This window comes from Trichosurus vulpecula, chromosome 4 (assembly GCF_011100635.1).
Source record: "Trichosurus vulpecula isolate mTriVul1 chromosome 4, mTriVul1.pri, whole genome shotgun sequence".
Taxonomy (NCBI): Eukaryota; Metazoa; Chordata; class Mammalia; order Diprotodontia; family Phalangeridae; genus Trichosurus; species Trichosurus vulpecula.
In genome coordinates this window covers 175,313,822-175,341,533 of record NC_050576.1, presented here as the reverse complement: position 1 = coordinate 175,341,533, position 27,712 = coordinate 175,313,822, and positions in this window count along the sequence as shown.

Sequence of the window (27,712 nt, the reverse complement as noted above, 5' to 3'; positions counted from 1 at the left end):
ATTTTCGTAATTCTAGTTATAGGCATGATGAAAAAATTTTAAATAGCATTTGAAAATAAATCAAAACTAGATATCATAGATCTCAATTCTCATCATAGAACACAGTTTATCTCTCATCTATATTTTTTCTTTAATCACAGAATTTGGAAAAAGTATAATATGATGAAAAATTTGGCCCCAAAGGAGAAATTTGAGAAGATACTTCCTCCTCCTTCTCTACTTCTAATTTTCCAGTTTTGAGTAATTTAATGACTGCACACATTCTACATTGGTGCTGACTCAGTTATTCAACCTATCTACTCCATGTGATCATACCTATGCTTACCCACTAGATTCAGGCTAGCTCAGCACTTTGCTATCAATATTCAACCTAGGGCCAGACCCTTCAGACCAGGATTACTGAATATTTTAGCCTCTAATTCTTTAATCCAAGATGAAGTTTCCAGACCCTTCTTAGTAGTCAACTAGATCAACCCCTTGATTTTACAGAGAAGGAAACCAAGACCCAGATAGGGGGACTAAATTTCTAAAGCTTCCATAAAGCTAGCAAGCTGCAGAGCTATAATTAGAACCCAGGTTCTTTCTGTTTCATCATAGCTGCCAACTTTTATTATTTTTATTTATTTCTGGTTGAGCTCAGTACCCCCAGTTCCTCAATAGACACCCCCTAGGATTAAAAGAAGCAATGCCCATCTGGTTGCCTAATGGAATAAATGCCAAGCCTACTTTCACAGTCTCATGCTTGCAGATCTGTGTCTTCTCCACTTTGAGGTTATATTTCTATCTGTCCAAACAGATTAAATTAATAACTAAATGGAATAAATGAAACATCCAAGAAAAAAAAAACTATGCTGAGAAACCTCTGGGGAAGTCAGTTTCCAGTTTGTAGTACTCACAGCACCTGTTACTGGCATAAACTGTCCAGATGTAAGATGCTGTTATAGTTTATTCCAGGACGAAAGAGATAATATCTGATCATTCTGTGTATGGAGTCTTAGATATGCTTCTGTCACTCAAAGTTCTACAAAGGGACACATAATTTGTGTGTATCTGTGCATTGCCCAAACAGATGGAAGCACAGCAGGTAGGTAAATACTGACATTCTCTTCCATGAATACCTTCAAAAGAAAGGTCAAAGATAAGGTGGTGAGCAAAGTGAATGTAGATTAGGCAGAACATCTGCCTAAATGGATAATAAGGGAAAATATTTGCAGCTATTCAAGTAGAATTCTCTTCTTCACTTTATCAATGAGCATCTGTTTAATTCCCTTTTCTTTGGAGCCTATCACATTAGCTTTCTGATTAAAATTAAGAGCTAGATAAAGCACAATTAACCATAAGAAATAGTGTGGGCCTTTTGAAAAAATTGTGAATGGCTTATCATAAAGCAGAAAGAAAAATGTGTGTCATTAGATATGGGCAAATTTAATTCAGAAGAGTAGGGCATTTTAAAGGAAGCCACCCTGGTCTTTATCAAATCATTTTTTGCCAGTTTGCAATCTCATATTGAAGCTTTGGGCAAGGCAAGTTGAAGGAGGTTGCTCCCAAGAATTCTGTCCCTTACTTAGGAGAGAGAAATTTCATTTCCAAAAGAACAAATAAAATCTGCCCATGAACTGAAAAAGTATATTGGTTCCATATTAGATAGGGCAGGACTGGGCATTGCTTCAATAAAGGAAAGTAGTCCCTAGCCATTTCAATAGGGAGACGGCATTTTTCGACTCAACAGAGCCAAATATTTCATTTCTTTTTTCTTCTTTAATTATTGGGGTAATTGGATTTAGAGATCAGCTGCATAATGTGACCCTCTCAATTTTGTAGATAAAAAAAACAGAGCTAAAAAGAAGTGGATTGAGTTTTGTACCATCTCCTGGGTAAGAGATAGCGGAACCAAGATACAAAGTCAGGATCCCAGACTCCAAACTCAGTTCTCTTTTAACAATACCCTTCAGTACTCATCCATTCTCTCCTGCACTATGCAACAGCCTCCTTTTGGATTCCTGGCTTCCAGGTTCTCCTCTCTCCAAGATCTCCCCTCTTCCACCAGCTACCAAAAAAACCCTTGCTAAGTTACATATAGGCTGCTAGTTGGTGCAGTGGATAGTGATGGGCCTGGAGTCAGGAGATTCTTCTTCCTGAGTTCAAATCTGGCCTCAGACACTTATTAGCTGTGTTACCCTGGGCAAGTCATTTTACCCTGTTTGCCTCAGTTTCCTCATCTGTAAAATTAGCCAGAGAAGGAAATGGCAAACTACTCTAGTATCTTTGCAAAGATAACTCCAAATGGGGTCACAAAGGGTCAGACATGATTAAAAATGACTCAACAACAACAAAAAGGTACATACAGTCATGTCCCTCCTCTGTTCAAGAACCTGGCTTTTTTTTATTGTGCTTAGGACAAGGGTTCTTTATCTGATATCCATTGATCCATGGGGGTGGGATGTCCTGTGAATAGATTTCTGGAAGTCTGTGAATACACACAAATATGTGTGTATCTTTATTTTTATTAACTAAAATTTATCACTTTCTTCAAGTATTTAAAAACTTTCAGAGAAGGGGGTTCATAGGCTTCACCACACTGCCAAAGGGGTCCATTAGACAAAATAATATTAAGAATCTGTGGGTCTAGGATAAAGTACAAACTTTTCAGCTCAGCATTTAAAGGTCTTTACAAAGTGGCTCGTGCCTACCTTTTCAGACAGTGCACATTAAATACTCCCCTTCATAAAAAGCTGGGCAAGGAAACATACTTGATTCCCTGAACTCAACATTCCACCTCTGGACTCAGTGCCTTTACCAGGTTTTCCCAGGTTTTACCTGTGATGCAATCCCTCCTCTACTTCTTAGAAACTCTGTCTTCCTTAACTAAGATTTAATTAAAACTTCCTTAATTAAGATTTAAGACCTCCTATGGGAAGCCTTTCCTGATAACCCTGGGTATCGGTATTCTCTACCTCCTTCTCAAATTTTCACGCCATACTTTGTAATAATACTATTTTATAATATAAATTGCATTACTATGCAATTTAACATATTTTTGCATGTTATGCTACTTGAATGTGAGATCCTTGAGAGCATGAGTTTATGTTATTTTACCGATATCCCCAGCACGTAGCATTGTGCCTTGCATATACATAGAAGGCTATTGATAATTGCTTATTGGATTGGATTAACTGATAAGTTCTTGGGGGTAAAAAAAATGCAAAGCCCACAGAGCATTAAAATAGATTAATACATAATTTCCCTTGGGTCCATGAATTGGTTTCTTTTTAAATAATTTTGATAATTATGTTTCAACATAATTGGTTTCCTTTGTAATCCTATGTACTTCATTGAAAAACATTACTTTAAGAAGGAGTCCATAGGCTTCACAGATGACCAAAGTGGACCAGGACACCAAAAAAGGTAAAGAAGTCTTTTTTTTTTTAAACTCAGGAAGGTGAGCTTTTTTTTTAAAATTGATCTAATATATTTAGTTTTCAGCATTGATTTTCACAAAAGTTTGAATTACAAATTTTTCCCCATTTCTACCCTCCCCCCACTCCAAGATGGCATATATTCTGGTTGCCCCATTCCCCAGTCAGCCCTTCCATCTGTCACCCCACTCCCCTCCCATCCCCCTTTCCCTTCTTTTCTTGTAGGGCAAGATAAATTTCTATGCCCCATTGCCTGTGTATCTTATTTCCTAGTTGCAAGCAAAAACTTTTTTTTGTTGTTGTTGTTTTCAAACGTCTGTTTTTAAAACTTTGAGTTCCAAATTCTCTCCCCTCTTCCCTCCCCACACCACGTCCTAAGAAGGCAAGCAATTCAACATAGGCCACATGCGTATCATTATGTAAAACCCTTCCACAATACTCATGTTGTGAAAGATTAACTATGTTTTGCTCCTTCCTAACCTATCCCCCTTTATTGAATTATCTCCCTTGACCCTGTCCCTTTTCGAAAGTGTTTGTTTTTGATTACCTCCTCCCCCCGTCTGCCCTCCATTCTATCATCCCCCCTTTTTTATCTTCTTCCTCCTTCTTTCCTGTGGGGTAAGATACCCAACTGAGTGTGTATGGTATTCCCTCTTCAGGTCACATCCAATGAGAGCAAGATTTACTCATTCCCCCTCACCTGCCCCCTCTTCCCTTCCCACAGAACCACTTTTTCTTGCCACTTTTATGCAAGATAATTTACCCCATTCTATCTCTCCCTTTCTCCCTCTCTCAATATATTCCTCTCTCATCCCTTAAATTGATTATATTTTTTTAGATATCATCCCTTCATATTCAACTCACCCTGTGCCCTTTCTGTGTGTGTGTGTATATATATATACCTACATATATACATACATAGACACACATATGTATATATATGTATACACATATATATATGCACATTCCTTTCAGCTACTATGATATTGAGGTCTCATGAATCATACACATCATCTTTCTATGTAGGAATGTAAACAAAACAGTTCAACTTTAGTAAGTCCCTTATGATTTCTCTTTCTTGTTTACCTTTTCATGCTTCTCTTGATTCTTGCATTTGAAAGTCAAATTTTCTATTCAGCTCTGGTCTTTTCACTGAAAAAGCCTGAGAGTCCTCTATTTTATTGAAAATCCATATTTTGCCTTGGAGCATTATACTCAGTTTGGCTGGGTAGGTGATTCTTGGTTTTAGTCCTAGCTCCCTTCAACTCCAGAATATCAAATTCCAAACCCTTCAATCCCTTAATGTGGAAGCTGCCAGATCCTGTGTTATCCCAATTGTTTTTCCACAATATTCAAATCGTTTCTTTCTGGCTGCTTGCAGTATTTTCTCCTTGACCTGGGAGCTCTGGAATTTGGTGACAATGTTCCTAGGAGATTTCTTTTTGGGATCTATTTGAGGAGGCAATCAGTGGATTCTTTCAATTTCTATTTTGCCCTGTGGCTCTAGAATATCAGGGCAATTCTCCTTGATAATTTCTTGAAAGATGATATCTAGGCTCTTTTTTTGATCATGGCTTTCAGGTAGTCCAATAATTTTTAAATTATCTCTCCTGGATCTATTTTCTAGGTCAGTGGTTTTTCCAATGAGATATTTCACATTGTCTTCCATTTTTTCATTCCTTTGGTTCTGTTTTATAGTATCTTGATTTCTCATGAAGTCACTAGCTTCCACTTGTTCCAGTCTAATTTTTAGGGTAGTATTTTCTTCAGTGGTCTTTTCCTTTTGGCCAATTCTGCCTTTCAAGGCATCCTTCTCCTCATTGGCTTTTTGGAGCTCTTTTGCCATTTGAGTTAGTCTATTTTTTAAAGTGTTGTTTTCTTCAATATTTTTTTCAGTATTTTTTTGGGTCTCCTTTAACAATCATTGGCTTGTTTTTCATGGTTTTCTTGCATCATTTTCATTTCCCGTCCCAATTTTTCCTCTACTTCTTTAACTTGCTTTTCCAACTCCTTTTTGAGTTCTTCCATGGCCAGAGACCAGTTCATGTTTTTCTTGGAGGCTTTTGGTGTAGGCTCTTGCACTTTGTTGACTTCCTCAGGCCGTATGTTTTGGTCTTCTTTGTCACTAAAGAAAGATTTCAAAGTCTGAGACTGAATCTGGGTGTGTTTTCGCTGCCTGGCCACGTTCCCAGCCAACTTACTTGACGCTTGAGTTTTTCATTGGGGTATGACTGCTTGTAGAGCAAAGAGTACTTTGTTCCAAGTTTGAGGGGATGCACCACTGATTTCAGAGCTATTTCTATATAGCCAGCTCTGCCACCCCAGCACTCCTCCTTCCTCAAGAACCACCAACCCAGACCTGATGCAAATCTTCAGCAGGCTCTTCACTCCTGCTCCGATCCACCACTTAATTCCTCCCACCACGTGGGCCTGGGGCCAGAAGTAACTGCAGCTGTAGTTCTGTAGGTGAACCTCCCCCGCTGCCCCTGGGGCAGTGGTCGAACCTCGAACTCTGTCCCCTGCAGCTTTTCCCACTAACCTTCTCTGTTGTCTTTGGTGTTTGTGGGTTGAGAAGTCTGGTAACTGCCACAGCTCACTGATTCAGGGTGCTAGGGCCTGTCCTGCCTAGCTCCTGGTCTGACTGGTCCTGCTGCCTCCCACGCTGAGCTCCGCTCCCCTCCACTCCATGAGTGATAGACCTCATCCAGCAACCATCCAGGCTGTCCTGGGTTGGAGCCCTGCTTCCTTCTGCTATTTTGTGGGTTCTGCAGTTCTCGAATTTGTTCAGAGTCATTTTTTATAGGTTTTTGGAGGGACGTGGTGGGGAGCTCACGCAAGTCCCTGCTTTCCAGCCGCCATCTAAAGAAGTTCTACTAGAAGATGTAGAGCATCTTATAATGTTCAAACTTCATTCCAAGCATTTGGAGTTCTTTTAAAAGTATGCCTTAAATAAACTATCTACATCCAAAGGGGAAAAAAAGAAATTTAGATGATAATTTTGTTGTATATTTAATAGTAGATTTCAAGTTTCAAGTACAATCATCTTTTTAATGTACTATGCTATGGAAGTGTGTGTTTTATTCCCTAAATTAAAAATAAAATTTATTTTTAAAAAATACACCTTCATTCACTCATTCATTAGCACTAATAGCAAATTGTAATTCTGAACACACTGTCTAATGTCCCAAGATGCACGATAACTGATTCTTTGTAAGCAGCCACTGGAGCTTGCTAATGTTATCAGACTTCCCATTTCCACACTATCTTTCCTGGAAGAACTTCAATATTTCTGTGATGGGCACCCTTGGGGAATCCAAATAGTGTATGAGAAGGATGATGGAAGGAGGTAGCACATGCAAGGAAAGGCTCCACATTTCTCACCTATCAACACTAGAAAATACATGGGTTCTTTTCACATGGAAAGATAAATGAAAAACACACAAATGATTCACCTTCAGCTAGATTTTGCATTGCATCTGGGCTGCTCTCCACCATTTATTCACCCTCGTTGCCTACTGATTTTTTGCTGTTGTTAGAAAAGCCTTGGGCATAGGAGGAAGTAAAGGCATTTTGAAACAAATAACAACAATCCACAGCCACTCTTCACTGGCTGCCAATCACTCGATTACTATTATATAGCTTTTCTGAGGGAAAGAAAGAATACAGGTCAGCTGTTTTCATGTCTATATTTGGATAGACATAGTTTAGTAGCAGGAGAAAAGTATTGACCAACCTTCTGCATACCAAGTAGGTCTCTGGTTCTCTAAGTCTCCCTCAAGCAATCATAGATTCTATAGGCTAAAGCTAGATTAGCATCTTAAAGGATGGAGAGTTCATTTGAGCCAATATTGTTTGGAATGCAGCAGAATGAAGAGAAAAAGGTCCACTTACTCTAGCTCTATTATCATTACAAGCTTAACAAGAAAGTCCCTACAGATTCAGATCTGGGGTCATGATCAAACAGAAAAATCACACTGGCTCTCAAAACTCTAGAAAGACAAAAAAAAAGAAGCCTAGAGGTGTGTTTAGATTAATTAAATCTGGTCTTTGGCTTCACCAAATATCATTTAGCACCATAGACTTGGAAGAATGCTAGGATTAGAGTGAAAAGAATGGTCTAGTCTGGATTCTGTTGTCAAGTAGTTTTTTGACCAGCTAGTGAATTATTTTAACCCACTGAGCTTCACTTTCCTCCTCCATAAAATGAAAGGGTTAAACTAGAGCTACGATTCCTCCTAGCTTTATAATCCCACAATTCTAAAAGTTGGAGGTCTCTGGGTCCTTCTGACAACAGTGTGAGGTTGTGGGGATAAATGGGCTTCATCAAATGCTTTACTCCTTGGATAAAGCTGCTACCTTTAAAATGGGAAAACAATCCTGCCAGTCCAGATGTTCTACAGATAAAACTTTCTCGGGACTTTCGCTATGCTTGGTGTTCAAATCTCCCCAAAGCATTATACCAAATGAAAAATGCTTTGAAGATAACATACTCAGATGGCTATCAGATTAATCACCTCTGAGAGATCAATATCTGGAGAGAGTATAGGATCTTCCATGATGTTAGTGCCTTCACATACACCATTCTTTCAAATATGTGCACGCACACACACACACACACCATATATATATATATATATATATATGTATATATATATATATGTATATATAGTGCATATACATGAAAATATACAAAAGCAATACATAAATGGAATTACCTTCATAATATACACATACATATATATGTACATGTTTTAAATGCCTATTTTTTTCCTAATAGAACATTAGTCAATAAGCATTTATTAAACACTTAATATATGCTAGGCACTGTGGAAAGCATTGGGAAAATGATAAAAAGCAAAAACACTGTCTTTCCCTCTCAAGGACCTCACATTCTAATAGATAAAATAACATACAAAAACTTGTACAAACTAGATAGCTGGATAGATTCCTATCCATATGTGTGTATACACACATATAGGTAAATATATATATATATATATATATGGAGATATGTGTGTATATATGTATGTATGCATGTGTATATGTGTGTGTGTGTGTGTGTGTGTGTGTGTGTGTGTGTGTGTATATATTAATAAGTAGGTAATCAAAGAAGGAGGGAAAGCACTAGGGGTGAGTAGGAGAGAAGGCTGGGACCAACAAGGAACAATGACAACATAAAAGTGATGTCTTGACTTGTGCATGAATTGGATTTAAGTGAAGCAAAGCTAAACAAAGTCATCAGCCTCACTCTCTCCTCCAGAATCATCCAAGTCCAGTGGTAAGACAAAGTCAAGAGATGACCCAGAGTACAGTGGGTGATCTTACTATAGATTTTGAGCTGGCAGAGACCTTAAAAGTCATCTGGGGAAAAAATCTTGAAGAAGGTGGGATTTGAGTAGAGAAACCAAAGAAAGGAAACAAGAGGAAATCAGAGAAGCCAACAGGAAAAATTAAAAGGGATAGCATCACAGAATTGGGTGACAGCCAGTGGAAGGAAGCAGACTCTGACAATGAAGCATTTTGCATAAGGAAGAACAAGAAGGCAGTGTCCCTGGATCGTGGCATACATGGAGGGAAATAAAACATAAGACTGAAAAAGTAGGGAAGGGTCAGATTGTAATGAGCTTTCTTAGGACAAATTGTGATGGAGGTGATAGGAAGCCACTGGAGTTTATTGAGAAAGATGATCAGAATTATACTTTAGGAATATCACTTTGGCAGCTGAGTGGATGATGAACTGGAGTAGGAAAAGGCTTGAGGCAGGGAGCCCAAGCAGAAGACTATTGCAATAGTCAGTGTGTGCTGTGCTGAGGGCCTGATATATGAGATATTGTCAAGTTAGAAATTATTAGACTTGGCAATCAATTAGACATTTAGGGACAATTGGAAGTGTGAGTAAGGAGTCGAGGATGACATCTAGGTTGCAAGCATGAGGGACTAGAAGGATAGTGGTGCCCCTGACAGTAATAGTAAAACTGGAAAAAGTAGAGGGTTTGGGAGGCTCTGTTTTGTATATATACTGAATTTGAGATGTTTACAGACCATCCAGTTTGAAACATCCAGTAGTTGGTGATTTAAGACTGGAAGTCAGGAGAAATTTTAGAGTGAGATAAATAGATCTGAGAATGATCTGCTGAGAGATGACAATTAAACCCATAGGAGCTAATGTAATCACCAAATGAGATGTTAAGGAAGAGAATAGGGCCTAGGACAGATACTTAAAAATATTCAAAGTTAGTAGGCATGACCTTGAGGGAGATCCAGCAAAAGAGATTAAGGAGGGATCAGATAGGTTGGAGGAGAGCCATGAGAGAACAGTGTCATGAAAACCTAGAGAGGTAAGAGAATCTAGAAGACAAGGGTTATTGACAATGTCAAAGACTGCAGAAAGGCCAAATTGGATGAAGATTGAGGACAGGCTATTAAGATTTGGCAGTTAAGAGATCATTGGGGCAGAGCCAAGATGGTGGCTGAAAAGCAGGGACTAGCGTGAGCTCCCCACCGAGTCCCTCCAAAAACCTATAAAAAATGACTCTGAACCAATTCTAGAACTGCAGAACCCACAACATAGCAGAGGGAAGCAGGGCTCCAGCCCAGGACAGCCTGGATGGTCTCTGGGTGAGGTCTATCCCGCACAGAGCTAGGAGCGGAGCAGAGCAGAGCAGAGCCCAGTGTGGGCAACGCTGACCAGCCAGACCAGGAGCCGGGTGGAGCATGCCCTAGTGCCCTGAATCAGTGAGCCACAGCAGTCACCAGACTTCTCAACCCACAAACACCAAAGACAACAGAGAAGGTTAGTGGGAAAAGCTGCAGGAGTAGAAGGAGTTCGCAGTTTGGCTATTGCCCTGGGGGCAGCGGAGGTGGGGCAGCTACAGAACTACAGCTGCAGTTGCTTCCAGCCCCAGGCCCACCTGGTGGGAGGGATCAAGTGGTGATCAGAGCAGGAGTGCAGAGCTTGCTGAAGATCTAAGTCCAGTCTGGGTTGGGGGTTCTTGGAGAAGGAGGAGTGCTGGGGTGGCAGAGCTGGCACAACCCCCCAAGCGTGGAACATAGAACCCTTTAGTCTACAAGCAGTCATACCCCACTGAAAAACTCAAGGGTCAAGTTAGTTGGCTGGGAACATGGACAGGCAGCGAAAACACACCCAGATTCAGTCTCAGACTTTGGAATCTTACTTTGGTGACAAAGAAGACCAAAACATATGGCCTGAAGAAGTCAACAAAGTCAAAGATCCTACACCAAAAGCCTCCAAGAAAAACATGAACTGGTCTCAGGCCATGGAAGAGCTCAAAAAGGATTTGGAAAAGCAAGATAGAGAAGTAGAGGAAAATTTGGGAAGACAAATGAGAAGGATGCAAGAAAGCCATGAAAAACAAGTCAATGACTTGCTAAAGGAGACCCAAAAAAATGTTGAAAAATACACTGAAGAAAACAACACCTTAAAAAATAGACTAACTCAAGTGGCAAAAGAGCTCCAAAAAGCCAATGAGGAGAAGAATGCCTTGAAAGGCAGAATTACCCAAATGGAAAAGGAGGTCCAAAAGACCACAGAAGAAAATACTACCCTACAAATTAGACTGGAGCAAGTGGAAGCTAGTGACTTTATGAGAAATCAAGATATTATAAAACAGAACCAAAGGAATGAAAAAACGGAAGACAATGTCAAATATCTCACTGGAAAAACCACTGACCTGGAAAATAGATCCAGGAGAGATAATTTAAAAATTATTGGACTACCTGAAAGCCATGATCAAAAAAAGAGCCTAGATACCATCTTTCAAGAAATTATCAAGGAGAACTGCCCTGATACTTGAGAGCCACAGGGCAAAATAGAAATTGAAAGAATCCACTGATTGCCTCCTCAAATAGATCCCAAAAATAAATCTCCCAGGAATATTGTTGCCAAATTCCAGACCTCCCAGATCAAGGAGAAAATACTGCAAGCAGCCAGAAAGAAACAATTTGAGTATTGTGGAAACACAATCAGAATAATCCAAGATCTAGCAGCTTCCACATTAAGAGATTGAAGGGCTTGGAATACGATATTCCGGAGGTCAATGGAGCTAGGATTAAAACCAAGAATCACCTACCCAGCAAAACTGAGTATTATGCTCCAAGGCAAAATATAGATTTTCAATAAAATAGAGGACTTTCAAGCTTTCACAATGAAAAGACCAGAGCTGAATAGAAAATTTGACTTTCAAACACAAGAATCAAGAGAAGCATGAAAAGGTAATCAAGAAAAAGAACAAGAAAAAGAAATTGCAAGGGACTTACTAAAGTTGAACTGTTTTGTTTACATTCCTACATGGAAAGATGATGTGTATGATTCATGAGACCTTAGTATTAGGGTAGTTGAAGGGAATATGCATATATATATATATGTTTATGTATATATATGTATATGTGAATGTGTATGTATGTATATATGTACGTGTGTATATATATACACACACACACACACACACATATATATATATATATATATATAGAGAGAGAGAGAGAGAGAGAGAGAGAGAGAGAGAGAGCGCACAGGATGAGTTGAAGATGAAGGGAAGATATCTAAAAGAAATAAAATAAAATTAAGGGATGAGAGAGGAATATATTGAGAGAGGGAGATAGGGAGAGATAGAATGGGGTAAATTATCTCGCATAAAAGTGGCAAGAAAAAGCAGTTCTATAGGAAGGGAAGAGAAGTCAGGTGAGGGGGAATGAGTGAATCTTGCTCTCATCAGATTTGACCTGAGGAGGGAATACCATACATACTCAATTGGGTAACATACCCCACAGGAAAAAAGGAGGAAGAAGAAGGTAAAAAAGGGGAGATGATAGAAGGGAGGGCAGATGGGGGTGGAGGTAATCAAAAATACACATTTTCAAAAGGGGACAGGGTCAAGGGAGAAAATTCAATAAAGGGGGATAGGTTAGGAAGGAGCAAAATATAGTGAGTCTTTCACAACATGAGTATTGTGGGTTATACATAATGATATGTGTGTGGCCTATGTTGAATTGCTTGACTTCTTAGGGAGGGTGGGTGGGAAGGGAAGAGGGGAGAGAATTTGGAACTCAAAGTTTTAAAAACAGATGTTCAAAAAAAAGTTTTTGCATGCAACTAGAAAATAAGATACACAGGCAATGGGGCGTAGAAATTTATCTTGCCCTACAAGAAATAAAGGGAAAAGGGGATGGGAGGTGAGTGGGGTGACAGAAGGGAGGGCTGACTGGGAAACAGGGCAACCAGAATATATGCCATCTTGGAGTGGGGGGAGGGTAGAAATGGGGAGAAAATTTGTAATTCAAACTCTTGTGAAAATCAATGCTGAAAACTAAATACATTAAATTAAAAAAAATGTAAAAAGAAAAGAGATCACTGGTAACTTGGGGGAGAGCAGTTCTGTTGATGATGAAGTCAAAAAATCAGACTGCAGAGAGTTAGGAAGAAAGAGGAGAGGAAATAGGGGTACAGGTGTATATCTGGCTTTCTCAAGGAATGTAGCCATAAAAAGGAAGAGAAATAAAGGATAATAGCTAGAAGGCATAATCAGATTAAGTTTGGGTTAGATAAAACATATAAGCTCCTTGAGGAGAGGGACCATTTCTTTTCTGTGTTTATAATCCCAGCTCTTAGTACGGATCCTCGTCCATAGTAGATATTTAATAAATGCCTGTTGTTTGATTCACACTAAAGCACACCAAATTATTCTTATCAGGAAAAAGAAATGGATCAGATTTGGAAGACAGATATTATTGCAATTCAAAAAAAATAGCATTGGGCCCAAGGGGAGAGAGCAATGCACTCTCTCCCTCTTCATTAGAGGGTTCTTTTCAGCTATGACCCCATGTACATGAACAGGTTTTAACCTGGGGAAGCCTGACATTGTAAGAGAGGGAGCTAGCTCCTTTGTGTTTTTGGTACTGGCTCCCATTACATTCTCCCCTCAAATAAAATGTTTACTGTCCCCAGAACATCAACAAAGGTTCTTATGGGTAAAGTGCTTGTAGAACAGTTCATAAAACAATCTGGAAAGTAAAATTCGTTCACAAAAATGTGGAACTACCATAGCATATGGGCATGGGACATTCCCTTCCTATTTTTTCAATTTTTATGTTACTTTTATTTTAATTTTCTATTAATAAGCATTTATTTTCTCTTCCATTTCCCACCATCCCCTTAGAAAAAGTTCTAACCACTATGAATTGTCAACTTTTTTCTAACTATGAATTGTCAAACAAATAAATTCCCATATTGGCCATATTCAAAAATGTATGTCTCATTATGCATCTTGAGGCCATCACCTCTGTGTCAGGAGATAAGCAATATGGCTCATCACCAATCCTCTGGGATGATGGTTGGTAATAGCATTGATTGGAGTTCTAGAGTCTTTCAAAGGTAGTAGTCTTTACAATAATGTTGTTATTTTATAAATTGTTATTCAGTTCTTTACACTATACCAATTCATGAAAGTCTTCCGTGTTTCTATGGTACTATCTGTTTTAAAATCAATAATATTCCTGTACATTTACATTACATAATTTGTTTAAACAATCTCCAGTTTATCACTATCCCCTTACTTTCCAATTCTTTGTCACTGCAAAAAAGGATTACTATAAATAATTTTGCAATGATAGCTCCTTTTCTCTTTTTCTTCTCTCTTTGGGGTATAGGCTCAGTAGCAGTATTGATGGATCAAAGGGTATATATATTTTAGCAATTTGGGGAACATACTTCCAAATTGCTTTCCAAAATTCATGGGCCAATTCATAAACCAGCTCTATCAACAGTGCATCAATGTGCCCATTTTCCCCCAGGCCCTCCAACATTTGTCATTATCAACTTTACCATCTGAAGGGTATAAGGTGGAATTTCGGAGTTGCTTTGATTTTTATTTGTCTAATCATTAGTGATTTGGATCATTATTTCATCTGGCTATTAGTTACTTGTATTTCTTCTTTTGAAAACTACCTGTTACATACTTTTGACTATTTATCAAATAAGGAATAGCTCTTAATCTTATAAATTGAATCAATTATTTATATATCTTGGAAATTATACCTTTATCAGAGAAAATTACTGTAAAGGTATTTTCCCCCAGTTCACAATCCTCCTTCTAATTTTGACTTAATTTAGAATTTTATACTTGTTGACCAGAGACCAAGAAGCCTTATAGTATGTATTTTTTTCCAGTAGAGTCACAAAATTGTATGTTATCCAGGCACATCAAATGATCTGTGTGATGTTTTGCTACACCTGGTTTTTTAACTTGAAAACTATATTTAACTTTATTCAGGAATGATGATAATGACTAATGATTAAGACTAGACAGAGCCCTGATGGACTTAAACTTTCTTTTGGAAGGATACTATTTTTCTACCAATTTTTCTTGGTATTCTTGTGCTGGCAGTGAGTCTTAGAGATTTTCCATGTGGAACTCAAATATCTAACATTTTCACTCTACTTGGAACTATTTTGAAATTTGCAGTTCATGACTAAACCATAATTTCAAAACTGAGTCAAAGTCTTTGTTAACCAATAAAGGTAATGTAAATATTTTGATAGCTTGTTCAATAAGCACCCTATTGATAATGATTCATTCTTTGCATCCCTAAGACACTTTGGCACCACCTTTTTGCTCCTCAATCAATATTATTGTTTTCTCATGTTTAGAAATTTCTTTGTAATTTTAGCATAGTGGATCAAACACAAAATTTGGAGTCAGGAAGGCTTGAGTTTGGTTTGTATCTCAGATGCTTTGCTAGCTGTGTGACCCTGGGCAAGTCACTTAACTTCTCTCAGTCTCACCTATAAAATGAGGATAATAATAGCATTGTAGACATTTTAAGTTCAACATGTCTGAGACTGAACTCCAAAACCTTCCCTTTTCCTAACTTCTCTCTTTCTATAGAGAATACCACAGTCTTTCCAACCATACAAGCTCACAACCTAGGTGATACCGTTGACTCCTCACTGTCTCTCACCCCGTATATCAAATCTGTTGTCAAGTCCTATCATTTCTGTCTTCCTAACATCTCTGAGAGAGAGAGAGAGAGAGACAGAGAGAGAGAGAGATGAATGGATGGATGGGTGGATGGACGGACAGATAGAAAGAGATAGATAGATAGATAGATAGATAGAAGATAGAAAGAAACAAAGAAAGAAAGATGCATAGATAGATACATAGATACAGAGGGAGAGATCTCAAGAGAGAGAGAGAGAGAGAGAGAGAGAGAGAGAGAGAGAGTTTCCCTTCTATCCTCTGACACAGTAAGTACCCTACAGGCTCTATCACTTCATACCTGGATTGTTGTCATATCCATATGGCTGATCCCCCTACCTCAAGTCTTTCCCTTCTCCAGTATATACCTCACTCAGTCATCAAATTAATCTTCCTAAAGTACAGATCTGGTTATGTCACATCCCTATTCAATCAATTCCAAGGACTATCTATAAGCACCAGGACCAAATATTAAATCCTCTGTTTGACATCCAAATCGTCTCTTAACCTGGCCCCTTCCTACCAGTCCAGCCTTCTTCTACCTTTTTTCGAATCTATAGAAGCAGGTAGGTGGTGCAGTGAATAGAACACTGGGCCTGAAAGACTAGAATTCAAATCCAGCCTCAGATACCTACTAGCCGTGTGACCATAGGCAAGCCACTTAACCTTTGTCTACCTCAGTTTCCTCAAAGGTAAAAGATGGATGATAATTGCACCTACCTCTCATACAGGGCTGTTGTAAGGATCAAACGAGATAATATATATAAAGCACTTAGCACAGCCAGCACTCAGCACATAATAGGCACTTAACAATTGAATATTTCCTTCCATCCACGTACTCTTGTGATCCAATGACACTGACTGCCTTGCAGTGTCTTACATGTAGCACTCCATCTCCAAGATTCCTAGCATTTTCATAGGCTGTTCCCATGCCTGGAACTCACTCTCTCTCTCTCTCTCTCTCTCTCTCTCTCTCTCTCTCTCTCTCTCTCTTCATTTCCATTTCCTAGCTTCCCTGGCTTTCTTTCAGCCAATCTTCAGCAAGAAGTGTTCCCTGATTCTAATTCTCCTTTAATCTCTGTTGATTATCTCCAGTATATCCTGTATGTAGCTTGTTTATACATAACTGTTTGCATGTTGCATCTTCCATTAGACTGTGAGCTTCTTCAAAGCAGGGACCACCTTTTCCCTTTCTTTGTGTCCCCAGTGCTTAGCACAATGCCTGGCACAGAAAAGGCTCTTAAAAATACTAACAGAAACTCACTTCACAAGGTTGTTATTAGGATCAAAGGAGATAACATTTGTAAAGGCTTTGTATATCTTAAAGAGGCATATAAGTGCTAACTATTACTATGGTATGAATGCTTAATGTAAAGAATATAAATGTGAAATTAACTTATTTTTTGAGAGGTGACTGATAGTCTCATCTTTTGATATTTATGCCTTCTGTAAAGAAAGATGGGATCAGGCTTTCATCAGAAAGAAATGTGGTAAAGTATATTGCTAGTTATTCATGTGCCACTATGAGGCATGTGAGCCATTAATTATGGATTTTATCTGGCCCCACTGCTTTCCAATTTTGTAGAGACGCTAGAGTTTCAATCACCTCCCTTGATGCAACCATTCTGTCATTGATTATATCAACCATATGCAAGCTTTCTGTTTCACATGTGATCCAACTTGCATTTTCATTGTACCGGAATTCTTTTGACCATATAGACAACCAGAAATTTCCCACTTCCCCTTTTTTGTGTCAGTTGTCTCTCCCTGCCCCTCTTCCTTTCTCCCTCTCTCTTTCTCTCTCTCTCTCTCTCTCTCTCTCTCTCTCTCTCTCTCTCTCTCTCAATCTTCCTCTCTCTCCTCTAATTACTTTAATGATACAGTGTTCAATTTCATTCTTTAAACTGTGTATATGCTTTGTATCATTTCAACAATTTGGCATTATTTTTCAAAAGTTGATTAAGAGTATCAAGAATTTCTCACATACTGAGATATGTAGATATGTGTGTATGTATGTGTATATGTGTGTGTGCATACACACACACACACACACACACACACACACACACATAGATGGTCATTGGACTGAGCTCATTGAGTCAGCAGCAGCAGAAGCATTACTGTTTATCCACCGTGGAGATCACAAAGAAAGGGTCTTAGGACAAGTCCCTATCCTGATATACTTTTGTTTTCTGTCTTCCATCCCATAGGTATTTTTTCCCTTGCCTTTGAGAAGTTATCATTGTGTTTTGAGTTTTTTTCAGTGTGTGTGCCTGCTAGATTTTGATGTGTCTTCCAATGTCTTTCCACTGATATTCAATCATTTTCTTAAGTCACTTCTGACATAGTACTATTTGATGTCTATCCTTAGAAATATTCTTAGTTTACAGAGGAAACCAAAGGTTAGGGAAAGTAAAGCTCTATTCCTTTCCCCATTCAAGTTTGGAGAATTCTTGAAATATTTCCACAGAACCCCCACTCTATAGACTCCCTGAAACTATCATTGGTAAAACTACAGTAGCTGACAGGACAACATGGACAATTTTACTTCACCATTCTCCAATATGATTTAAGTCTCCTCATTCAGGTCTCTCCTTTTATTCCCCTGTAGTTTGGGGCATATGTATATTTGGGTTGGAAGCAACTATAAAAACACTGGATTCATCCTGTGATAATGGTACGATTCCAGTATAGTCTATTAAATTCTCCAGGATACTTTGAAGTCTATGTCTAAAGTAGGGGAGTTTGTTATCCATCAGGCCATTGCAGTCTTCTAAAGTATAATTCTTGCCTCTGGGTCATATTTTGCTAGGTATTTGCTAGGTGCTCAATTTTTAAAAGCTTATAGTAAATGCATTGTAGTTTCTACTGTTTCTTTGAAGAATCTACATTAATTATTAAGTTCAGGCTTCTTAAAGATAACCCTACTGTAATTTCTGATGTCAGTGACCCAGACCTAAATTGCCATTATAAACAAATCTATTTCTACAAACAAATCTGCATGACTAAGCCATTTATTTGTTCAGCACCCTTTTTATCAACATATTGTTATTTGAGTTCATACAGATGTCAACCATGGAGGTTTTTTTTTAATTTTATTCTTGGATAGTAGATATTTTATGGATTCTTTTTGGAGGTAAAACTACTTTTGGTTTCATCTGACAGATCCAATGGCATGTACTTATTATCATACTTTATTATTGCTCGACGATATAAAGTTTAATTACCCCAAAAGAATTTCTGAAGACTTCTGAAATTCTTATCATGTCTGAAAAGGTCTCCCAATCATTTCCCCCCTTTTTAGTGAGAAAATATTAGTTTTTCTGTAGTTGCTATAAAGTGATGGGCCCTGCATTTCATTTCAGGTTTTACTGATGATATTTTCCAAATCTGTTAAAGTTTATGTTACAGTTTTGAAAATGTACAATAATGTTGTGTAAGTGTTTGCTGCCTTAAACATATTCTTCCCATTTGGCTTTGATTTTAGGATGCCAATAAGTCTCTTAATATATTCAGTCAAAGACTTCTCTTTAATCTTCATCCATTGGTTCTTTGTAACCTCTGAATTTAGGCTTGAAGCATTCAGACTCTATCTTTTTTTTGCATACATTTAGGATTTTATAATTTATATTTTGAGTTCAACTGACATTTTGACATCATTAGAGAAAAGTTCCACAGGATAAAGAAGCTATTTCATGTGTTTTTTGGTAAATCCATTCATCTATACTAGCTATCATCTTCTATCTCTCCTACCTTTATGGGGCTAAATTCCTTGAGAAAGGGATCTACAATTGGTATTTCCCCTCTATCTCCTCTCATTCTCTTTGAAACTCTCTGCAGTCTGTCTTTCCACCTCATTGATCAGGTAAAACTTCTCTATTCTAGGTTACAATGATTTCTTAACTGACAAATGTAATGGTCTTTTCTTATTTCTCATCCTTCTGGACCTCTCTGCAGCCTTTGACAAATATTGACCAATCTCTCCTAGGAACTCTTTCTTCTAGTTTTTGTGACACTGTCTCCTCAAGATCTTCTTCCTGTTTGTGTGAACACTCCTTATCAGTCTCCTTTGCTGGATCTTCATCTATCTTAGGTCCATTAAATGAAGGTATCCTCCAAATCTCCCTCCTGAGCCCTCTTACTCTCTTGCTTTGACATCATTCCCATGACTGGAAATATCATCACTGTGAAAATGATTCTCAGATCTATTTGTCCATCCACAACCTCTCTCTTGACCTTCAGTCCTACATCATGACCTGTATATTGGATATCTAGAACTGGATGCCCCATAGGTGTCTTAAACTCAACATATCTAAAACAGGACTCATTGTCATTCCTTCTTTGTGTTGCAGAGAGCCACACAATCCTCACAGTTATCTAAGCTCAAAACCTTGTTGTCACCTTTAATGCCTAACTCTTATTCACCTTAGACAGCCAATAGTTTGCCATGTCATGCTTTTTCTACCCTCAAAAAATCTCTCATATACATCCCCATCTCTTTATTCAAATAGCTGATACCCTGGTTTAGGTTTACATCATATCATTCCTGGACTATTAGAATAGCCTCCTGGTTGGGCTTCCTGCCTCCAGTCTCTCTCCGCTGAGTCTATCCTCCACTTGGATGGCAAAGTGATCTTCCTAAAGCACAAGTCTGATGACATCACCTCCATCTCTACTTGGTAAGCTCTGGTGGCTACCTATTGCCCACAGATTGAGGAAAGGTTGAAAAAACTATTTGGTATGTGGATTTACGAGAACTTGGCTGTATAGTGAGAAATCACAAATGCAAGGAATTCAGAGAAACATAGGAAGATTTGCATTAATCGATACATATGAAATAAGAATCATTGGAACAGTAGATACAATAATCCAAATGAATTAGCACTAAAAGGAAGTTAAATTCTACTTAAATGAAGAACCAGTGATGACCCTAGAAAACACATAATGAAACATGTCTCCCTCAACATGGCCAAATTCTCCTGGAGTGGAATGTTGTATTGGGACAGCTAGGTAGCACAGTGGATAGAGTGCCAGTCTTTCTGAGTTCAAATCTGGCCTCAGATACTTATTAGCTGTGTTACCCTGGGCAAGTCACTTTACCCTGTTTGCCTCAATTTTCTCATCTGTAAAATAAGCTGGAGAAGGAAATGGCAAACCATTCCAGTATCTTTGTCAAGAAAACCCCAAATGAGGTCACAGAGAGTTGGACATGACTGAAAATGACTGAACAACAACAAAAGTCCCTGTATCAAATATTTTTTCAATCATAAGAGAGATGGAGAAGAGATCATTCAACTTGGAAGGGTATTGGGGTTTTTTTTCCCTAGAAATGATTATAGGATACAGACAAAATGCCACACAAAATATATTTAAGGGATAGGAGAAGGAAAATCACCACAATCTTTTGTTCTGTTGTGGGAGCCAAAGAATAGGCTAGTACATACTTGGGCAGCCTGAGAATCAGTTGTTAGGATTTCATCCTACATTATACTCAGTGGTTGACAGTGGACAAATCACTTGACCTCTCCATGCCCTATTACCCCTAATCTTAGCAAAAGAGATTATTGAATTCCTTGGGAAGCACTTGGAGGCACTTGGATAAATGAAACAGACACTAAGTACGAAGAGCTATCATTATCATGACCACAGAGCACTTTATCTTCCTTGGTTATAAAAGAGAAGCTACAGTCTTCATTGAGTTTCAGCACATCCCCCTCACAGCACCAGTGTGTTCCATCAAACATTTCCCATAATCTGAGCCTATCCCAGATTTGTTTTGTTAATGGTTTATTGATAGATTTTTAAATCGTACTTATTTCAACAGAGCAAAACATTACCTTAAAGGCTGTCCTCAAACAAGGTACCCCCTATGCTCAGCTTGAAATCATATAACATCCCTTGAAAGATGTAGCTGAAATAATTTGTTTGAAGACCCTATAGTTTTAATATTAAGGGAGACACAAACCAGGGAGATATATTCTCTCACCAAAGGTGTTCGCCACTATTATGGAGGATATCCACCAGAAAGTCCAAAAGTAAAGGGTTATTCCCTATAGATGAAGAGGTGTTCCAGATATCCTTTTTTGTAGATGACAATGTGTTGATGGCATTAAGCACCCAGATTAGTTTGAAAATATTTTACAGCCGATATTGTGTTATACATCCTGTTAAACATATTATATAACCTGTATGAGAATTGCAGGTCTTCATTCAGATGGTTCAAATTTGGTCTTAAAGGTCTCTTAATAATTTCTTTGGCATGTGCCTTCAACAATGAAGCTATGTGGCACAGTGAATAGAATTGAGGCTTGGAATCAGGAAGTCCTGAGTTCACATCTAGCCTCAGACACTTGCCAGCTATGTGACCTGGGACAAATCCTTGAGCCTCTTTTTGTCTCAGCTGCAAAATGGGGAAAATAATAGCACCTACAGTCCAAAGTTGCTGTGAGGATCAAACGAGATAATATTTGTGAAGTGCTTAGTAAAGTGCCTGGCACATAGTAGGTGCACAATAAATGATTATTTTCTTCCTTCTCTCCATGAATCCCCAGGAAGCTCAGAATCTAACTCATTTCTAGCTGTCCTTTAGGGATGTTCAGTTCTTCCACAAGAATAAAACTAACAAGAAACCAAACATAGAATAGGTTTTTTTTATACATGACAAAGAACAACAAAATGGACTTTTAACATATCAACAAATAGCTCCTTTTAAGGATCCTATGATAAAAATTAAAACAACAGAAAAGTCCTCATGGAAAGTGCTCGGGAAAGTACTTTGGACCACTAAGAATAAGCCATTCTTTTGAATGGGTTACCCCATGGGAGTCCACTTCTAGGTGACCAGGGCCATGTCATATAAATTAGTCTGAGGGTCAAAGAAGCACTGGAAATGTGAGGGGGGCAGACAATCAAATTATGATCCTCTAACAGTAGCACCTATTATGGAATGGCATTAGTCAATTGCAAATTGTCAATGACTATAGAACCTGAGAATATGAGGCTAGAATGCGCCTTGGAGACCGTGTGACCTAGAGGTGTGCTGGGACCAGCTACAACCAACTCTCAAGCCAAATGCTACAATTTTCAATGTGAGCATTTACCCCTGAGAAATCAGCTGATGCTATAGCTTGTTTTATTGTTTTGTAGTGAGAAAATTATTATTTTACTACTATACTAATAACCAATTACTAAAATGGGATCCAGGCTTTTCTCCTCAATTTGCTCATTAAGGCCCAGCTCCTGTAAAAAGTCAGTCTGTGAAGGGTATGACTGATTGAGGAAGATTACACCTATCCCCCAAGGAACATGCTCTTGGGAGAAACCCCACCCAAGGAGGAGACTTTACTTCTGTTTAGAGCATCAACAGAATCCAGTCTGGGTGAATTCTTACCCTGGGGAAAAGAGCTCCTATCCTTGTATCCTACCAGTAGGGTTGAGGGTGACCCAGCTCATGAAGGAGAAAATCAACCAGAGTGATCTGGATGGAGTTGGTGGAGATGGATTCCCCTGTCCAGATTGTTTGACATAGTTGAGTCTCATGATCAAGCCATGTTCTTGGCAGTAGGATATGAAGACTTCTAGCCTACCTCCTCATTAAATGTCCACCAGTAAGGGTTGATTTTTCACTTGTCAGGGGCACTCCCTTTTACAAGGATATTTAAGGCATTCAGTGTCTTCACTGGTTGTCTTTAGTTGCTGAGAGAAACCACTAACCATCAATTTATTGATTGCTGGCTAGTCTAATTAATAAACTGATTATTAATTACCCAGAAACTGTCAGAGTTTTTCATTCATAACAGTTGATTGTCCAGACTTAAGAAAGCGATGGGAAAATGTTAATAATCTAGATTAAGCTTAAAAGTATGTCATACATTTTTTGGCAGGGATTGGGGGAGCTGGTTGTTATACACTTACCAGTTAAACATTTACTAGTCCAACTAATTCATTTTATAGAAGAAACTGAATTCCAGAGAATTGAAGGGACCTGTCGTTCTGTGGATCTCTGTGGTACCTGTCTGTGCCAGAAAGGGAAAACTTAACCCTGAGTCAACTCAATTGCTCTGTCCATAAGAGATGAGAATGTCTACTGATATTTTCCCATTCTCATTATATAGAAATGCATGTAAAATAGTCAAAACATGTATGGAAATGAAGCCAAGTCTCTCTTGGCCCAGAAACTACAGATACAAAGATTTTCCAGCTTACCTATGCATCATGGCACCCACTTAAGGTATCTGGGCAATATGGAATATAGCAGCAAGCAATGATTTTGAAAATGAACATTTTATTTTCTCCTTTCCCTGAAAAAGAACATTCTTCAGTCTTTTTAATTTAAAAGTCAACCCTTTTCACATACCCATGAGAGAGGGTTAGGAGAAGAGATACATTTAGTTATAAGGAACATTAAGCAGTGTCTCATCTGCTTTCTCTTCTATGTATGCTCTTGAGGTAATAAGATTTCTACAAATTGTTATCTTTATTTCCTCTGGGCCATGAATTCAGGAAGAGTTTTAACTGCATAATTAACTCTAAACCCAGTCAGAATAACTCTGCCCTCCTTCTATTCATGCCCTTCTGGTCAGAGGTCAAAGTTGATCTGAATGGAGAAAAGAAGCTATAATCCCATACCTGGCTCTGTGTAATTCAAGATGTCTCCATTTAAGTGATATTTATTTTCCATGTTAGCCTCCTCTTCCTCTTGGTTACTGAGCTCATGAGACCAAATTCTGGTAAAATTTGACAATTACATTATACCCTTCAAAGACCCCTTTTTTCCCCAATATGATTATCTTTAAAAGACCAAGTATTTATTGAATGCCTAATATTTATCAATTCGGTCAACAATGTTTATTAAGCATCTACACTATGTCTAAGACACATGGGCATGATATATCAGTTCCAAACTGATTTACCTCTGACACATACTTACTGTGTAATACCGAGCATATCATTTAATTTTTCATGCCCTTAGACAACTCTCTCAGACTATAAATTGTGAAGAAAGTATATTTACAGAAGGAGTTCCTTATACCAATGAAATTATGAGTCTAGTCAAAGAAACAAAATAAAGTTATTTGATTGTTTGTTGGTTGTGGTCCTTCATTCTCAAAGAGGACCAAAATAACATCACTATATTAGAGTCAAGTTTCAATGTGTCTGACTGTGGCTGATCAGACCAATGTAAGCTCAGAGTGCTCTACCACAGGTCGGGCACAAATTGTCTGTGTGAACATTTGAGGTGGATTCTCTAAATTTGCACATCCTTTGTTTCTTTTGAGCTACTTCAATTCTGCTTTGCTCATGAACCACAGCACCTTCTCTGATGAGGGCATGTCATGCTGGGCAGTCCTATGTCAATGTCTCCCATGTCACACAATCAATTCCAAAGTTCTTAAGAGAGACCTTGAGAGTGTCCTTGTGTGGCTTCTTCTGACCATGATATTAGCACTTACCCCGTATGAGTTCTCCATAAAATAATCTTTTCGGCAAGTATACATTTGGCATTTGAACAACATGGCCAGTCCATTGTAGTTGTGCTCTCTGTAATTGGTTGAATGCTTGGCAATTTAGTTCTAGATAGGACCTCAGTGCCTGGTAGTGAGGGACAAAGCTACCATTTGGCACCTGTTTGGTAGCCTGCCTAAGGTAACAGTGCCTCTATATGAGAGTGGGACCTCCTCTTGCCTTGGTGTACAACCTCTCTTGTGGCTCCCATGTTCTGTGTAACATAGGGTGAGCTCCTAGCCAGACCGTATTCCACAGACCTTTCTGTCTATCTCCCTGGGCTAGGAAAAAAACTCTCTATGATTTTTTCATGGATTTCCCAATCAGAACTCAGTCTGGTAAATTTTCTAAATCTGCTTAGATGAGGGTTAGTTTTGAGGGTTTGAGGAGGGAGGGTGGATGTTGGAGAGAAGGGAAGCCTCTACTTCTTCCTGTTATTTTATTATCTATTCCACTCAGTTTCCAGCACACCCCATTGCCAGGACCCCGAAGTCTATTGTCATATCTGGTAGAGCCCCACATTGGTGCTTCTTCCTCTGCTCCTGGTAGCTTCAGCCTAGGATTTAGTAGGAGATGGTAGCAGCCTAAGGACACTAGGCTGTGGTAGCAGTTGAGGGAAAAGGGAAGGGAATAAGCATTTATTAAGCAGTGCCAGGCACTGCATTAAGCACTTTACAAATATTATGTCATTTGAGCCTTGCAACAACTCTTGAAGTAGATGCTATTATTCCACAATTTAGGAAACCAAGGCAAATGGAGGTGGTTAGTCAATCAATAAACATTTATTGTATGCCTACTATGTGCAAGGCAATGTGCTAAGCTAAGTGTCTGAGGCCAGATTTGAAAAGCAGCTTCCTGGTCCACCACCCATACCTCAGAGTAATTTTCATACCACGTGAGGCTCCTTTCTTGGAAGGCTTCTAGCATTCACTCCAACTTCTTGCCAAAATCTCCCACAAGTGACACTACATTCTTACCCAGAGTCAGGATTTTTACAGTTTCCTGCAAAATTAGCTATGGTCCACTTGACATCTGTAATTACATATCAGTACATCAAAATAAACATCCACACTTAACAGAACAAGAATGATTAACCCAGCATCCCAGGTAATCATCTCCGGGTGCTATTCACAGTAAATATACATCAACAATAAATCTAACAGCGCAAAGCATTGCTTGAAAGGCTGCTCCAGTAACTGCAAGTCCAAATTACATGCATGACATTATGTGTACATGTCACAGAAAGGAAGGCATATAGAGAACACAAGCAAATACATCTATCGGTAAAGCAAAAATAAAGAAACAGTGACATCATTAGATCTCTAGAATACCAAAAAGAGTGGAATGAGCAATAGCATATTCACGAATATACAAGTAACAAACCACATATAGATAACAGGCTAGTAAAATGTATGCATGGTGTCAGCCCCAAAGCAGCTAAACACAAATAGAAAAACGAGAAAACAGTAGCCTACTCAAAACTTGTAGTAATTAATACATACATCAATGGATATATGCACATGCATGCAAGGCACAAATTATACAGGTAAACATGAACATGGTTAACTACTTCTCCAGTTTCCACTGAACTACAGTCCTACATTCCTCAGTTTGAACTTCTGGAAGGCTTGGGCTACCTTGCAGTCTTATTATTCCCTATGGAGTGTATGAAAACTCAGGGAGCTTCAAAGGCTGAAGTTCTAGACAGAAAAGGATTGGTTCCAGATTCAGGCTTCTTACCCCTACTTGAATTGGTTGCCTTGAGATCTATCCAAACTGGTTACTTACAGTAACTTACAGTCAAGGGATCGGAACTTGAATCCTTTAATATTATTGTCTCACTTCTCAAAGTCCCTCATCAGCTCTTATCATCAATCATCCATAAGCACCTGAGGCAAAGAGGGTCGGTTCAATGAAGTTCACATAACCTGGCATGCTGTCTGATGGAAGTCCTAGATGCTCATTTGCATTGCTTAATGCTGCTTATCAAACCAACCAAAAAAAAGTTTATATGATATACATATATAGATATATAATATGTGTGTGTATATGTATGAGTAAATATATGTGTATGTCTGTATATATGCTATATACAGACATACGCACATATGTATACATATATACAGACACACACATATATACATGTATACACACATACATCAGTTAAAGTAACTTTACAGGAGAAGTTAATTCCGCTGTTCATCCATATTATTTGATCTTAGCCAATTGGTGGAAAATTTCACAACAGAATTTGTTTCATTTTTGTGAGGTTTGATTAAAATGTGTCAGAGACAGAATTATGAGATGACATAGGTTGGGGCAAGATTATATGAGGTACATATGTACCTGAATTCCTTTAAATGTGGTTCATGAAGAACTCACTTTTTGACAAATTCTGTTCTAAGGCAGGGCAGCTAGATGGTGCAATGGATAGACTGCTGGGCCTGGAGTCAGGAAGACTCTTCTTCATGATTCAAATCTGACCTCAGAAACTTCCTAGCTGTGTGACCCTGAGCAAGTCACTTAGCCCTGTTTGCCTCAGTTCCTCATCTGTTAAAAAAAAAAGCTGTCAAACAAAATGGCAAACCACTTCATTGTCTCTGCCACAGAAACCTCAAATGGGGTCACAGAGAGTCAGACACAACTGAAAAACAGTGAATTATAGGGCATCAAATAATAGCGAGGTTCTCATGTACTCTGGTAGTTATTAAATAAAGCCCAAAGCACTCCTCAGTTCTGTGTTTCAGTATCATCCCCATGAGCTTGGATCTGAATTGTCCCTGAATGTTAATGAACCTA